General features: G+C 41.9%; 1 protein-coding gene across 3 annotated transcripts in view; it reads right to left on the bottom strand.

Moving 5' to 3' along the window:
• ZNF516 (zinc finger protein 516) overlaps positions 1 to 16,222 on the bottom strand; it is a 128,308-nt gene that overhangs the window by 32,567 nt on the left and 79,519 nt on the right. The gene's annotated exons all lie outside the window — the stretch shown is intronic.

The raw sequence follows: 16,222 nt of genomic DNA, 5'->3' as shown, positions 1-16,222 counted from the left end.
ATGTCAATGGGGTTACTAACTCCTAGTACCATTCTACTGTGCTTTCTCTGTGTTTATGTTCTTCCATTTCCCACTTGTACCGGATACCTGACCAAAGGGCAGCGACATGCCTGCTGGAGGGGTCACTGGTGAACTGGAGGGGTCACTGGTGAACACCTCCCAGTAGGTTAGACTCCGTGCCTTTGGTCAGGTCTAACCAACTTCCGGTATTGGTGGATGAGGAAGACATATCCAGGCCCCTCGCCTCCGGTTCTTTCCCAAACCTATCACCCCGACTTCTAAACCATCTGTGGAAGAACTTCTGAGCCCAAACGTGACACTCATGATTCGAAGCATACCACATTAGCTGTAAAAACACAGTGCATGCAGTGTGATGGCATGGGCATGCACGGCTTCCAATGGCACTGGGTCACTAGTGTTTATTGATAATGTTAATTAAATAAAAAGCGCTTGAGATCTACTAAATATGTAGATGTTTCCAAAATTACTTAAATTAAATTAATTTAAAAAAAAAAAAATCTGTGAATTCATTAATACCTCTGTTCACACTATCTGGAGGCTTTCCAAATCTCACAGTAGCAGAGAATCAGTGTAGTCTGTGTGGCAGGGGGATTGTACCGCCCTCACCATATACTTGCTATTCCTGTGTTAAGGTTCACTGCCAAAAATGTCCACACACTGCTTGTATGTCCAATTGCACTGGAGCAATAAGAGGATGGGGTTATTAAAGTGTTTTGTCTCGCACATGTGACTTTATTAAAAGGTTTAAACCTTTGATAAAGTCACATGTGCGTAACGAAACACAGACTAGAATGATTCTCCGCTACTGTGATATTTGGAAGCCTCCAGACACCAGGAACGGAGGAATTCCCGGCCAAATTGATAGTCCTCCTACAGCCCAGGGACAGAGGTAAAAAGCACTCCTCACAGAGGACTTTCATCCTTACATTTGCTGTGTAATCCGGTGATATATCGTGGAGCCAATGGGGGATAAAGGATCAGGACACCTGGGAGAGCACTTTTAACTAACATGGTGATATTGTTCCTTATAATTACAGACAGGTCCCAAGTCACCAACTTCACCTGTGTTTGCCCACTACAACAAGAAGAATTATTTTAGCATAAATGGCACTCAAATTGTTAGCATGTAAAGGAGATATGATGATTTCTCATCCTACTCCAATATTTGCGGCTATTAAGGGACTAATAGAGACATTGTGGTCAGCTTTGTGACTAGTATTTAACAACTTGTGTTTCTCTAGTTAGAGCCAGCAGAAAAGAGACACTTGCTACTGCCTGTCACTACATGAACATATTGATGAATTTGTTGCTACTATACAGTTAAGATATCAGCTTTATGTGTGGTATATTTTAATGCATGTAAATGCATATGAAATGTCTATTAAATATAGGGGTGAGCGGGTTCGGATTTCTGAAATCCAAACCCCCCCGAGCCGAGGCCGATACGAGTCAGGCTCGACTTTTCCCGCCTGACTCAGATCTGAAATCGAGGCAAAACGTCATCATCCCGCCTTCCGGGTCTCGCGGGTTTTGGATCCTATATAAAAAGGTACCCGCGTCGGCGCCATTTTCTCACTCGGCTGTGGACAGTGAAGAGTGAGGGTGGGAGTTAGGGCTGGCTGGGCTGTGTAGTGTAGTGCAGAGTAGTGTTGTGCTGTGCTGTGCTGCTGTTGTCCATAGGGGCTGTGTCCACTACTTCAAAGTCCATAGGGGCTGGCTGTGTTGTGCTGTGCTGCTGTTGTCAATAGGGGCTGTGTCCACTACTTCAAAGTCCATAGGGGCTGGCTGGACTGTGTTGTGCAGTCAGTTGTCCATAGGGGCTGTGTCCACTCCAAAGTCCTGTGCAGTGTCCCAGTCCTAAAGGGGTGCTGTAGTGTTGTCCAGGGGGTGCTCTGCCCATCAGGGGTGCTCCCCCCAAGTGCTAAAAAAAAAATATTTTTTCTGTGTTTGTGAATTGTGTGCGCAGTAGCCGCACGTGCATCAACAAAGTAGTGCCAAGCGTGCGCCTGTGTCATAAGTAAAGGGCCGGCTGGCTTGACATTAAAGGGTGCTGTAACCCCCAAAGTACACTCCAAACCAAATAAAAAAATATTTTCTGTGTTTGTGAATTGTGTGCACTGTGGCTGCACGTGCATCAACAAAGGAGCAGCACCAAGCGTGCGCCTGTGTCCCATAAGTAAAGAGCCGGCTGGCTCATTTCTTAAAGGGTGGTGTAACCCACAAAGTGCACTACTCTCCAGCAAAAATAAAAAAATATTTTCTGTGTTTGTGTGCGCCTTAGCCGCACGTATATATCAATATAACATAAATGGAGAACCAAACTTTCTCCGATAAAAATAAAATAGGGAAAGATCAACAACCACTTCCTCCTAGTGCTGTTGCTGCTGCTGGGAGTTGTTCATCATCCCAGAGAGGAAGTAGGAACACCACTACTTTTACTAAACAACTGACCCTCCAACAGTCCCTAGCAATGAGGATGAAGTACGACAGCAGTCATCCTGAAGCAAAACGTATAACTGAGGCCTTGACTGCTATGTTGGTGTTAGACGTGCGTCCGGTATCCGTCATTAGTGCAGTGGGATTTAGACAATTGATGGAGGTAGTGTGTCCCCGGTTCCAAATCCCGTCTAGATTCCACCTGCATCCTCAAAGCAGCAGCGACAAGCATGCGTCTGTCTGTTAAAGGGTGGTGTAACCCTCAAAGTGCGCTCCACAAACAATAAAAATATTCTTCTTTTTTTTTTCTGTATTTGTGAAATGTGTGGGCTGTAGCCGAACCTGCATCCTTAAACCAGCAGCGACAAGCGTGCGTCTGTCTGTTAAAGGATTACATCGGTGACAGCATCCAAGTAGGCATGTCAGACAGTCCGTACCTGTACTGGCAGGAAAAAGAAGCAATTTGGAGGTCCCTGTACAAACTGGCTCTATTTTACCTGAGTTGCCCCCCCTCCAGTGTGTACTCCGAAAGAGTGTTTAGTGCAGCCGGGAACCTTGTCAGCGAAAGGCGTAGGAGGTTGCTTCCACAAAATGTGGAGAAGATGATGTTCATAAAATGAATTATCAACTCTTCCAGGGAGACCAGCCTCCAGAACGTACAGAGTGACCTGTTGTTGTGGATTCCAGCGGGGACGAATTAATACTCTGTGAGGATGAGGAGGTACACAACACTGAAGAGGGTGAGGAATCGGTGGATGAGGAGGATGAGGACGACATCTTGCCTCCGTAGAGCCAGTTTGTGCAGGGACAGATTAATTGCCAGCTTGTTTTGTGGGGGCCCAAACGAACCAATCATTTCAGCCACAGTCGTGTGGCAAACCCTGGCGCAGAAATGTTTGGTTTGTTAAAGTGTGCATGTCCTGTTTATACAACATAAGGGTGGGTGGGAAGGCCCAAAGACAATTCCATCTTGCACCTCTTTTTTTTCTTTGAATTATGTACAGTTTGGGGCCTAGTTTTTCAAACTGCCATCCTGTCTGCCACTGCAGTGTCACTCCTAGATGGACCACGTGTTTGTGCCGCCCACTCGTATCTCTTAGCATAGTCATCCAGCTACCTCGGTGCAACCTTTTGGATATAAAAACACTATTGTGAGGTGTTCAGAATAGACTGGAAATGAGTGGAAATTAAGGTTATTGAGGTTAATAATAGCATAGGAGCAGAAAAACCCCCAAATTCTGTGATTTTAGCTGTTTTTATGCTTTTTTTAAAAAAATACAGATCCAAACGCAAAACCCAGAACCCAAAACACGGAAGGGTGGTTTTGGCAAAACCAATCCAGATCCAAAACACGAAGAAAGATCCAGATCCAAAACACAAAACACGAAAAGTGGCCGGTGCACACCCCTAATTAAAATGTGATTTAAAAAAAAAAAACAACAACATTTTTTTTAAGTCATTTTGGAACCATGTACATATTTAGCAGCTCTCAAGCGCTATTTAATTATTTTCATTGTTAGCAACATATTGCAAACCATACAGAGGTTTAAACGGCTGCTGAGACCTGTTAATCGTATTATTCATTTGCGCTTATTTTTTTTACTTACATTTTACCGATCTGACAGAGGCAGCCGCTAGGATTAAGGAAGCGAACATTTAAATACAATAACTAACCACTACTTCATGGGTGTATTTAATACAGCAAGAGACACCCTAACTTTTTTTTTTAGAGATGAGAATACCAGTAAATGAGATTTACCTGGACCTGTATATTATTTATCCTTTCTTTAGAGGCCCAATTAGAGGGGAATAAACCAGGACTATACCTTCCATCTATAATACAGTCTGCCCATTGATTTGTGCACAGACATATTTGTGGACACAATATATCTGGTCATTAATTCACACCCGACTACATTGATATAATTGTAAAATATACCTGAATAAACACTATAGGTAAATATGATTAGCAAGATTTGGAATAAACACACAGTGGGGTTTTTTTCTGTTTTAATCACAACAATCTTTATTTGTATCTTTATTCACAAGTGTATGTTTGTTTAGGTTTTAAATATTTTGCTGTAAACATTTAAATTTTATTGGACAATACTAAAATGTATGTTTTAATTGATATCAGTGCACCACCCAAGACAACTTCTATCTATTCTTTTTGATGTGAACAACAGTTGAATACACAGTTTTACGGGTGATTATACCGTATCAACTGTCGGCGTTGCATTGATTTGTTCAGTCACTAGTTACCACCTACATATTGTTGTTTACCTGAGTCATTATTTAGACTCTATTCATTGTACTTTTTCCCGCTACACACATAGGAGCAAATTCAATTGGGGGCAAGGTTTAGAGAGGTAAAAAAACTCACACCCCTCTCGCCCAATTGTGGAATACCGCAGGTATGCGCGCTCCTGATACCCACGGTATTTAATTGAAAAAAACAAAAAAATGCACGCTGGATTTTCAGCACTGAAAAACCAAGAGTGCGAGAGAGAAAAAAAACCTACTTACCGTTACGTTGGGCTTAACGGCTTCCAGTTATCTCCCCCTCCATCTTTGCACTGGGAGTCGAGAGGGCTGCTGGGAGGCCAGGGGGCTGCCTGGAGGGGAGATGGCTGCTGGGAGATATAGTCTCCCTGTAGCTGCCTCCAGGGGGCCTCACACACACATGGCGGTCACACAGACAGTCACATACATAATCACTAACACACACTCACACAACATACTTACACACACCACTGCTGCAGGAGACAGGGTCCTGACGCTGAAGAGAGAAAACACCGCTTTGGAAGGTATTTACTGACTAAGTGAATTGGAAACTTCCGATTCCATAGACATTAGGAGGGGTGCCGCTGGAGTCCCAGAGCAAATACCTACCATTTTACCTAAAAACATGGAACAACCTCCAGGCGCTCAAAAACTGGAAAACCCCGCACCTAAATGAATAGCAAAAATCCAGCACCTGCAGGAAAAACTCTGCATGTGCTTGATTTTTGCTATGCTCGCACCTAATTGAATACCCCCCATAGATTGTGCTGCTACAGCAGTAAATATCAAGCAGCGTATCAGGGTTTAATATGCACTTTCCTCAGGATTGCCATGAAACATTGATATATATCTACTGCTGTAGCAGTGAGTTTTTTTCAGCCCTGAGTGCTGCACCTCCAGTATCCTTAACATGCAAGTTTTGTGTGTGCGTAATATAAATATATATTTATTTAAATTTTTTTTCCAGAATAATAAGAGAGCACTCACCAGTCTTCTTAATGCAGACAAGAGAGAATTTTATATTTACACACATCATAATAAAAGAATGTCGACGTTTCGGACCATCCCTGGCCCTTTGTCAAGACCCAAATACCAGAGACCAGAGCGTGGAAGAAGCCGGATCATTTACATTTGGATGTAAATCAATTTTATGGCACGCCTCTCAGGTGTAGAGAACATAGGTGTTACTTTCACAAACTCCATGAAATTTTTTTTCAAAAAGTAGGCAAGTATGATATATATTTACATATACACACACACAGTTACATATAGTGCACCTTATCACTTGACAAAAGTGCAGCTAGCACAGACACTGCTGCTGACTGTCGGGTTCTATACCACTCAAGCAAGGGCATGGTTCATAAGAGCAATCTTATATACTATGTAATCTAAAATAAAGAGCCTTTTTAATGCATTAACTCGGTGTGCTGGTATCAAGCTGGATATCTATATAGTTGTGGTGATAAAACCACGCAGCCTGCTAGCGAGATTATAATAGAGATATATACAGTCAGGTGCATAAATATTGGGACATTGACAGAATTTTCATATTTTGGCCTCTATTCACCACCACAATGGCTTTGAAATTAAACAAACAAGATGTGCTGTAACTGCAGACTTTCAGATTTAATTTGAGGGTAATTACATCCAAATCAGGTGAACGGTGTAGGAATTACAACGGTTTCTATATGTGCCTCCCACTTTTTAATGGGGCCAAAAGTAATGGGACAAACTAAACAATCCTAAATCTAACTTTCACTTTTTAATACTTTGTTGCAAATCCTTTGCAGGCAATTACAGCCTGAAGTCTGGAACGCATAGACATCACAGACGCTGGGTTTCATCCCTAGTGATGCTCTGCCAGGCCTCTACTGCAAATGTCTTCAGTTCCTGCTTGTTCTTGGGGAATTTTCCCTTCAGTTTCGTCTTCATCAAGTGAAATGTATGCTCAATCGGATTCAGGTCAGGGGATTGACTTGGCCATTGCATAACATTCCACTTTTTAGCCTTAAAAAACTCTTTGGTTGCTTTTGCAGTATGCTTCGGGTCATTGTCCATCTGCACTGTGAAGCACCGTCCAATGAGTTCTGAAGCATTTGACTAAATATGAGCATATAATATTGCCCAAAACACTTCAGAATTCATTTTGCTGCTTTTGTCAGCAGTCACATCATCAATAAATACAAGGGAACCGGTTCCATTGGCAGCCAATACATGCCTACGCCATGACACTACCACCACCATGCTTCACTGATGAGGTGGTATGTTTTGGATCATGAGCAGTTCCTTTCCTTCTCCATATTCTTCTCTTCCCATCACTCTGGTACAAGTTGATCTTTGTCTCATCTGTCCATAGGATGTTGTTCCAGAACTGTAATGGCTTTTTTAGATGTTGTTTGGCAAACTGTAATCTGGTCTTCCTGTTTTTGTGGCTCACCAATGGTTTACATCTTGTGGTGAACCCTCTATATTCACTCTTGTGAAGTCTTCTCTTGATTGTTGACTTTGACACATATACACCTACCTCCTGGAGAGTGTTCTTGATTTGGCCAACTGTTCTGAAGGGGTTTTTCTTCACCAGGGAAATAATTCTTCTGTCATCCACCACAGTTGTCTTCCGTGGTCTTCCATGTCTTTTGGTGTTGCTGAGCTCTCCGATGCGTTCTCTTTTTTTAAGAATGTTCCAAACAGTTGATTTGGCCACACCTAATGTTTTTGCTATCTCTCTGATGGGTTTGTTTTGATTTTTCAGCCTAATGATGGCTTGCTTCACTGATAGTGACAGCTCTTTGGATCTCATATTGAGAGTCGACAGCAACTGATTCCAAATGCAAATGTCACCCCTAGAATCAACTCCAGACCTTTTACCTGCTTAATTGATAATGAAATAACAAGGGAATAGCCCACACCTGTCCATGAAATAGCTTTTGAGTTGATAGTTCCATTACTTTTGGCTCCTTAAAAAGTTGGAGGCAAATATAGAAACCGTTGTAATTCCTACACCGTTCACCTGATTTGGATGTAATTACCCTCAAATTAAATTTGAAAGTCTGCACTTAAAGCACATCTTGTTTGTTTCATTTCAAAGCCATTGTGGTGGTGAATAGAGGCCAAAATATGAAAATTCTGTCAATGTCCCAATATTTATGCACCTGACTGTATATCTCACACATTTTGTCATGTGATAAAACATGACATTTATACTATTAAATATTTTATGAGAACCATTGAAAATATTAAGTAGCATAGCTGCATTTTTAACTATGAACCACTAGATGGCATGTGTCTACATTGTATTAAGATGGTTTAGCTTAATGTGTGGTCTAGCCTTCATAAACTGCTATCAAAACTGAGTATATTCTAACATGATCGGAAATTGAAAGAGCACAGGGAAAATGTTCAAATTTGTTGAAAGTTATTTAAAGCTGCAGCATCACCTATTAAAATATTTTACTAAAAGTATCCTTCACATTAGATAAAGCAACAGTGGACACTATGTGCAGAAATTATTCTGAGGGAGGGTTGTAACTAACTGGTCCTCCCACTGACAAACACCTCCGAGCCATTTTAAGTTGGTTAGCCTAATTGATTTGCAGATTTTGTATACTAGAACTGGCAAAGCCCCAGGAAAATAGCTGAATAGTTCAGGACCCAGTGATCAGACTATGGGAATTTCTGCAATATTTTACCTAGGCGGTAGTGTAACTTTATTTTGAGAGAGCATAAACATTAAGGGTCGAATTTATCAAAGAGTTTTAAGAGATTTTTAATACGTTACAAATGTAAATGCTGCTTCTGGTATTTAACATCCCTTTATAGCACAGTTTTACTGCTGCTTTTCAGCAGTGCTATTTTGTTTACTGACTCCCATTTAAAATCTTTGGTAAACTGCATTTAACAACAAGCTGTATTTTGAAATGACTGCGTGTAGTCTTATGGAGCGTACACACGGTCAGATTTGTCAGACTTGTCAGATTTGTCAGATGAACGACTGAACGATTAAACGATTAAACGATTTGAACGATTTGGACGATTTGGACGATTTGACCAAAGTTTTGAACGATTTGAACGATTTGAACGATTGAACGATTTTTAACTGCATTAAAATGAATGGAATCGTCCAAGTCTGACTGCAAACCCATCAGATGTCAGATATCGTTATCTGACAAACGGGAACGCGCATCGTTGATCGTCCATCGTTCAGGCATGTCAGATATGAACGATTTTTCATCAGATATGAACGACTGAACGATTTTTAAATCGTTATCGTCCATATCTGAAGAAAAAAATCTGATCGTGTGTATGCACCATTATTTGGATTTCTCCCTGCTGCAGCTGCTGTTATCTAGCACTGACGAGCGCGATGGTCCCGGCTGGGGAATGCAGCATCCGGGTCCTTGCCCACAATTCACTGCTGCAGCTCCTTTTCCACCACTTTCATCCCACTCTCTGCCTTCTAGTCTCCACCCACTCCGTGATTTTTATTTTTTATTTATTTTTAATAAGAAATGTATTGGACCCTCCCAGCAGCCAGAGGCACCCCCTTTCTCACTCCCATAGTAGCCAGCAGATCTCATTTCACTCACCTGCAGCAGTTGGTGACAGCCCCTTTCTCCCTGGCTCCCTCTCTCAGCAGCCAGCGGCACCCCCTCCCACTCTCCAGCAGCAGGCCAGCAAACAAATGGCTGCTGCAAGATCCTTGCGCGTCCGCGGGAGTAGCTCCCTCCCCAGCACACAGCAGCATGCGTCGGTCTGGGAAGGGAGATCGCTGCCGTTGCCGGGCTGGTATCCTGGGGGGTACAGGTGAAGTTATAGCCGGCCGGAAAGATAATCTGCTCATGCGCCAATCACAGAGAGGTAAATAAAAAACTTAAATTTGACAGCGCTGTTTGAAGAAAGAAACAGCGCTGCTTGGGGTTTTTTTTTTTACTTTAGCGCACACCGGCAAGCAGCTCAGTGATGAATTCAGGTTAAAGAAATTCTTAAACAGGTAAACGGACCTGATGGGAAAAATGTAAATAACTTGCATAGATATAGTAACAGTTTGTGTTCTTACCCAAATAAAAAAAACTAGAATGACCACATTTCATTAAGGGAGGTACCTATTATTCTGTCAATACTGCTGGCTATGAGCATTAAATGTACACTTTAACTTATGAATGTGTTGTGATTGTAATTTTACCCTCTCAGTGCTGGGCAATTTAAATTCCAAAAGATCTCTTAACCTAGAACCTAGATTGATAGCCAGTTCCCTGTAGCACATGAAAATAAAACTTCAAAATAATCCACCTTTACCATTTCACAATATTTAGTTTCAAACTACTAAGTGCTCTTACACAATTGTTTACGATTTTTAGACTCTTAGAAGTCAAGCAGTTATTTCAATGACTCAATGGAGGCCAGCGCCAGACAAGAGACTAGAGATGCAGCTGCCTTGGGTACAGGCAGCTGTTACTATTTTTGCATAAGGGATTTTAACACTGCTTCCATTGCTTAAAAACTGCTCCTTTTTCTGTACTATGAGGATTCCTAGTGTTTCATCAGTGCAGAAGCTGTCTGGAGTGAAGTAGCCATTCACAATCAGGAATAGTGATAGCTTAACAAGAAATAAGAAGAGCTTAAATGTGAAATGTACAGTTGCACCACACTGATTGGGTTAATAAGGGGATTGGTTGTTTTTCTAAGTCCACTGGGGGACACTGGGACAACATTGGGAAATAGTGGGATGCAGGAGAAAAGTGGGCATTTTAAATGTTAAAGCACTTATCCATGCTTCTTGTCCCATTCTTCATACCTTTAAACAAGCACCACAGGAGAGGATGGAGCTGGAAGAACAAGGTCCTCCTACAATATCAAACTTACCAATGAAGAAGAGTGTAAAGGGAAGGGAAATACAAATATCCTTTTTTTCTTAGAGTTCCAATTAGGTAATACAAACTATTGGTGACATCCCAAAGCTGCCTCTAATCGTAGGTATTCCCAGTGGAATCTGAATGACAACAGAAAGCCCAAGAGGCTTATGTAATAGTGTGAGAGCTTGTGCTGCTGCAGCAATTCATGCAAGTGTTTCTGCATTTTTTAAAGCAGCAATTATTTTATTAGGCAAAGCCAAGCTGGATTGCGGCTTTAAAATCTGAACCTTCAGAGATCAGAGTCTCAACAAACCGTGCAGACTCAATTGTTAGAACACTAGCAACCTGGACAACCTAAAAGGATGAAATAAAAAAACCCTACCCTCACACCAAGAGATGTATTCTTATATACTTTAAAAGGTAATTTCTAGCTGAAACCAGTTTCTTGGAATTCAGCATAGTCTGCATGAATTTCAAGATGCCATTGCAGCTGTAAACCCATGGAAAGAAAAGGCCTTTAACAAGGCTTAACAAGTCTGGCCTTTGCAAAAGACACAGACACTGTCATGTTAAGAACGTCTGTACACCACGTGTCCAGTCCAGAGCAACCAAGATGACTGCGACTCCTTCTTTGACGGCTGGCATTCATCACCACCAGAGTCCAATCCCAAATGTTCAAGAGCTGCCCTCGATTGAGATTCTCTGCCCTTAAAAACCAAACTAGAGATGGATTTGCTTGTGGGGACAGATTTAAGACCTGACAGGACATATTATGGCAGAGCCGGCCCTAGCCGATTTGGTGCCCTAGGCAAGATTTTGGCTGGTGCCCCCTAGAAGATAGATAGATATATTGTATAATTTTGTACAAAACATTGCAGGACAAGGAGACATGGTTTATAACCATTGCTGCAATAGTGATCATAACACTCAAAAAAGCAGCAACCAAGTGTTAGGTGTCATTATGTAGCGTTTGGAGTATACAATCGTATGAGTAAGGGAAGCAGCAGCACATGAGAGAAGAGGGCCCTGCTGGTGAGAGCTTATATTCTAAAGTAATATGTACAATGAATGCCGGACACGTGACCCGGAAGTGTCAGCAATAGGAACCCAGCGGTGTGGTTTACAATCACCGCTGATTACCAGAATCTGTAAGTATAAAGACAGGTAAGACATGGACTACCAAACATGCCCTTGAAAAAGTCCCAGATTGGGAAGAAACACATTGGGAAAAACTCAGGACACATCCAATTTTATTCTTTGATTTTACCTTATTGATTGCAGTACTGTAGGCTCATACTACATGTACTTAGTTTAATTTGACTAATAAATGTGAACTTTTACTTTCACCTGATATCCTCTCAGTTGTCATATATACATATATTGCCCTCATACTTGCATGCAACTACTGAACGGGCAGGGGCGCCAAGAGGGAGGGGGAGCAGGTACAGATTACCGGGGCCTGGGTCCAGCGCCGCTCCCCCTCCCTAGCAGCCCAGCACACAGCGTGTGCTGAGCTGCAGTGGAGACTGCTCGTGGCTGCTGAGCAGCAGCCACAGCAGTCTCCTATGCCTGTGGGGGGGAGCGATCACACTGATCGCGCCCCCCCTGGCTTTGAGCAGGGCTGAGGGGGCCCAGAGCGCCCCCCTTCGCAGTGCTGCAAATCTTTTGTTTTTTCTCGGGAAGGGGGCGTGGCCACGCCTTCCGCTATTAGGCCACGCCCCCTATTAAACGGGCCCGCCGCGGCTCTCAGCGGGCCTGTTAATGGGTGTGCAGAACTGCGGGAACCGGAGGACCAGCAGAAGTTATTTGGCGAGTAGCACCTTAACTTATTTAACATATGCATGCTAGTGTCCACATCCATCCCTGATACTGCACTTATTACCCCAAAGGTATGCACAGGCTGTGACCTAAAGAGCCATCTGGGGATATACAGAAAGAGAAACAGCTCATCTACAAAATCCAATTAATGACCATTTGTCACTTAAGTAGACTACATCCTTCTTACCATAGAGCGCTTGCTCTGCTCCCTTATGTGAAATCACTCTATGAGGTTAGGACACCTCTTATTGAGCCAGCAGCTAGTGGTATACCACCACAAAACCTCCCCCCCCTCCTTTTTGGGAAAAAAAAGCGCTAAATCCTGTCTTAAAATAATATCAAATCAACTATCTCAAGCAGGTACAAGAGGTGTAATGAGGTGACTCCTGCCTGGCCCCTGCTAAGAGGCTGCTGTTCTGGCTCGTTCTTACCTGCCACGGATCTTGCGTATACAGCTGTGACTGACCCTCAGCTGCATATATATGGCATCTTGTACCTGCCTGCTGGTCCCTTGGTGCGGTGCTGATGTGTGGCGCTGGCCGGGTGGTGACTGTGGCTAATATGGAGGCAAGGGGGCGGAGCCGTGAGTGACCATGGCTCTGCTGCGCAAATGTCCAAGGGAAGAGCAGCCGCTGCTGGGCATGCGCAGCACGCCCTTCCGCGGCCATCTTCCGTGTTTCCTCCTGTGGGCAGAATGAGCTTCTGTGCAGAAGCTCATTCTGACCTGCTCGCTGTCAGTGACTGTCACCAGGGCTGACTGCTGCTATGCCTGTTTGGAGCTCAGCTCCGATTAGAGAAGCAGCGCGTGGGGGGTGATGCAGAGCCGTGGATGCCCCTAGGCATTCCAGATGCCCTAGGCATTTGCTTAGAAGGCATATGCCTAGGGCCGGCTCTGTATTATGGTGAGGCTTGCTTCCTTTAAATTTTTGGGTTCGAACTCCTTTGATTGAAATGGTGTATACTGGACCACCTGGGAGGTAGATGCCACCTTCTTTAGAAACCACATTGAAAAATGAACAGAATTTAGTTTGTGAGCCAGCAAAGACTTCACCAAACCTTGCAACGAAAGAATCTCATCCTCCAGCAGAACCAAAACAAACTAAAATCTGCAAACTGGAACATGCGGCCGGAAAATGTAATTGAATTGCTCCTGGCAGGCATATGTTATTGGGTGAGGAGCATGTAAAGGTATTTCACATTTAAGGTACCCACTATACCACAACAGTTTTGCAATGTCCTCTAATTAGAAGTCTAAGAAAATAGTTAGCTATTTTTTTTTATTTAATTATAAAACACTACACAGATAAATAGTAGGCACACAGTGTTACTGGAATAAGATGTATTAACAGAATGGGCGTGAAGCTGGGTCTACACATTTCTGAGACCTTATCCTTTAGAGCAGGGGTAGCCAACCTTGGTCCTCATTTTCCAGACCACCTAGCTGGTGCACAGGTGTATTTATTACTCACTAACACATTTGAAAAGTTGCGATTCTGTGAGGACACCTGGAAAACATGCACTGTTGGTAGCTCTCGAGAACCAGGGTTGGCTACCACTGATTTAGAGTGTTCCAGATTACCTCTTTGATATGCAAAGTTCATGATACACTTACAGGAGCACATGTTCTGTACATCCTGGTTCCCAGCCATTTTGATTGCTAACCAAGTAGTTAATATCCATTGATAGTCAATCTACTTCATATTTCTAATTAAAAAAAACTGCATTTGATCTATTTGCCTACTAATCATTTTTCTGCCACTCTACAATCAAAACCTAGCACTGAACCAAGAACAGACAATTGCTTGGAACAGGATGGTTTTCAGCCACAACTATTTTGATTGCACTCTTACTGTTCCTCACTGAATTCCAGCAGCTGATCAGAGTTCAAGTGAGTACTAATTATCCTGAACCAGCATTGTCTGAGGGGCCCAGCAGGTTCCAGTGAGGTATAACAATGTGAAAGTGTGTGTCTAGCCTCAGACACTGGTGGTCCTTTCCCGTGAGGGCCTGGCAAACTGTGGGAAGAGGAGAAATGTACCCCTCCGCAGCGTATTTTTCATTGACCTTTTCGGAAGGGTCTGTACATGGTTCATCCACAATGACTTTTAGTCAAATAGGCTACTTTACAAGTGGCACAGACACAATGTACTAAATGCTGGCCATTATAGCACCAACCACAGTTTAACTAAAGTGCTCTGTCTCAGTCTCCAAGTTAGAAAAAAATAACCAAATAGAACAATATAAATCACATCTGAATTTTAAGAGATCATTTATGGTTAAAAAAAATATGACATATAGAAAAATTTGTAAATGAAATATTGTTTGCCAAAGTCCCAAATATCACATTCTATGTACTCCAATTTCATATTAAGGTAAAAAAAAATATATGATTTGTTCTTAGCTGCCTAGGTTCCTATTGACTTTCCTCTCTAACTTGCATCATCATTTTTATGTATCCTTCATAGTTCATGGTCAAAATGTACTGAAATGGGAAGGAAAACAGCTGTGCCTAGTTTCAGGCTCAAAGATCTTGTTTTTGCAGGCATAACATTTACATTTGTATAGAGAACATCTGGCACAGTGCAACATTTGTAAAACGAGCTAGATTACTCTCATCCTGAAATCTTGACCCTTTCATAGTAAATCTATATTAGTTTACCATAAAAAGGAACATTTTTTGTTTTATGCCCCAACAAAAAGGTGTGACAAATTCACATTCTACATTAACAGACTGAATTAAAATTGCAGACTACAATCATGTATGCAGCGAAGAGCTGACACTCACACCTGAAGTTTCACAGGCTCTACTTTAACAATGGTTTGGTTTTTTTTAATTAATTTTCAGTTCATATTTATAATATGTCTAAATATTTAGACATGTTTGCAATGTGTCTAAAATGCTTACATATTTAGAGTTGGCATGTTGCTAAATATTAGAGAACGTGTAGAGTAAGAGAATTAATTTCACACATTACCACATAATAGTCATTCTAAAAGGACTGCGGACAAGTGTTTAATGAAATTATTTAATCTCCGTGCCTGCTTTTATATGGTTCTCCTGCAAACCATTACCTCTTACCCACTGTGACACACAGTGCTCAGAGAATGGACCCTGGCAACAGAAAGCCACATTTCTGTGTATTATATTTTATTTAAATTGACTGGTCATTAGTTTTAAATTTGACTCCTACATTTTATTAATATAGATATATGTAAAATTAATAAAAAAAAATCAAAGACAGTACATGATGTATAAATGGTGTATAAATGGATAATTACATTTGAATGCTGAAAATATAAAAGTAATGTGGAAGTCAAACAATTTTCCCGTATCTAAATTTAAAATGGACATCAAAGTAAGCAAAAAGTCCCCCATAGTGTCTTCCACAAAGTGACTAATAAAATAATATATTTTATAAGATTGATATTCTGTGTGTCCTCACTTGTCTTTGCTGCAGTTGCGCCTGGCCATATGAGAGGCTGCTCTGGTAGTCTTTTTTTCATCCATTTTGCCAAAAATGCATCTAAATCACAATGTGATGCGACTAGGAAGCACCAGTAGATGTGCCGATTTATTTAATATGACACATCTGCATGCGGCCTAAATATATACCTGATGCTAGCAGAACTGCACGGGACTTGGCGGCTCACTTATGTCAGACATATGCTGCATGACGTACTGAGGCTAGATGAGCAAGGACATAGCTGAGCAATATAAACATTATATATATATATATATATATATATATATATACATACACACACACACACACATACATACACACATATATATATATATATACACATACATA

Source organism: Taudactylus pleione, unplaced genomic scaffold (genome assembly GCF_031769625.1).
Source record: "Taudactylus pleione unplaced genomic scaffold, aTauple2 ptg000179l, whole genome shotgun sequence".
NCBI classification, from domain to species: domain Eukaryota; kingdom Metazoa; phylum Chordata; class Amphibia; order Anura; family Myobatrachidae; genus Taudactylus; species Taudactylus pleione.
The sequence above is the reverse complement of the archived record's forward strand: the minus strand, read 5'-3'. Positions and strand labels throughout refer to the sequence as shown.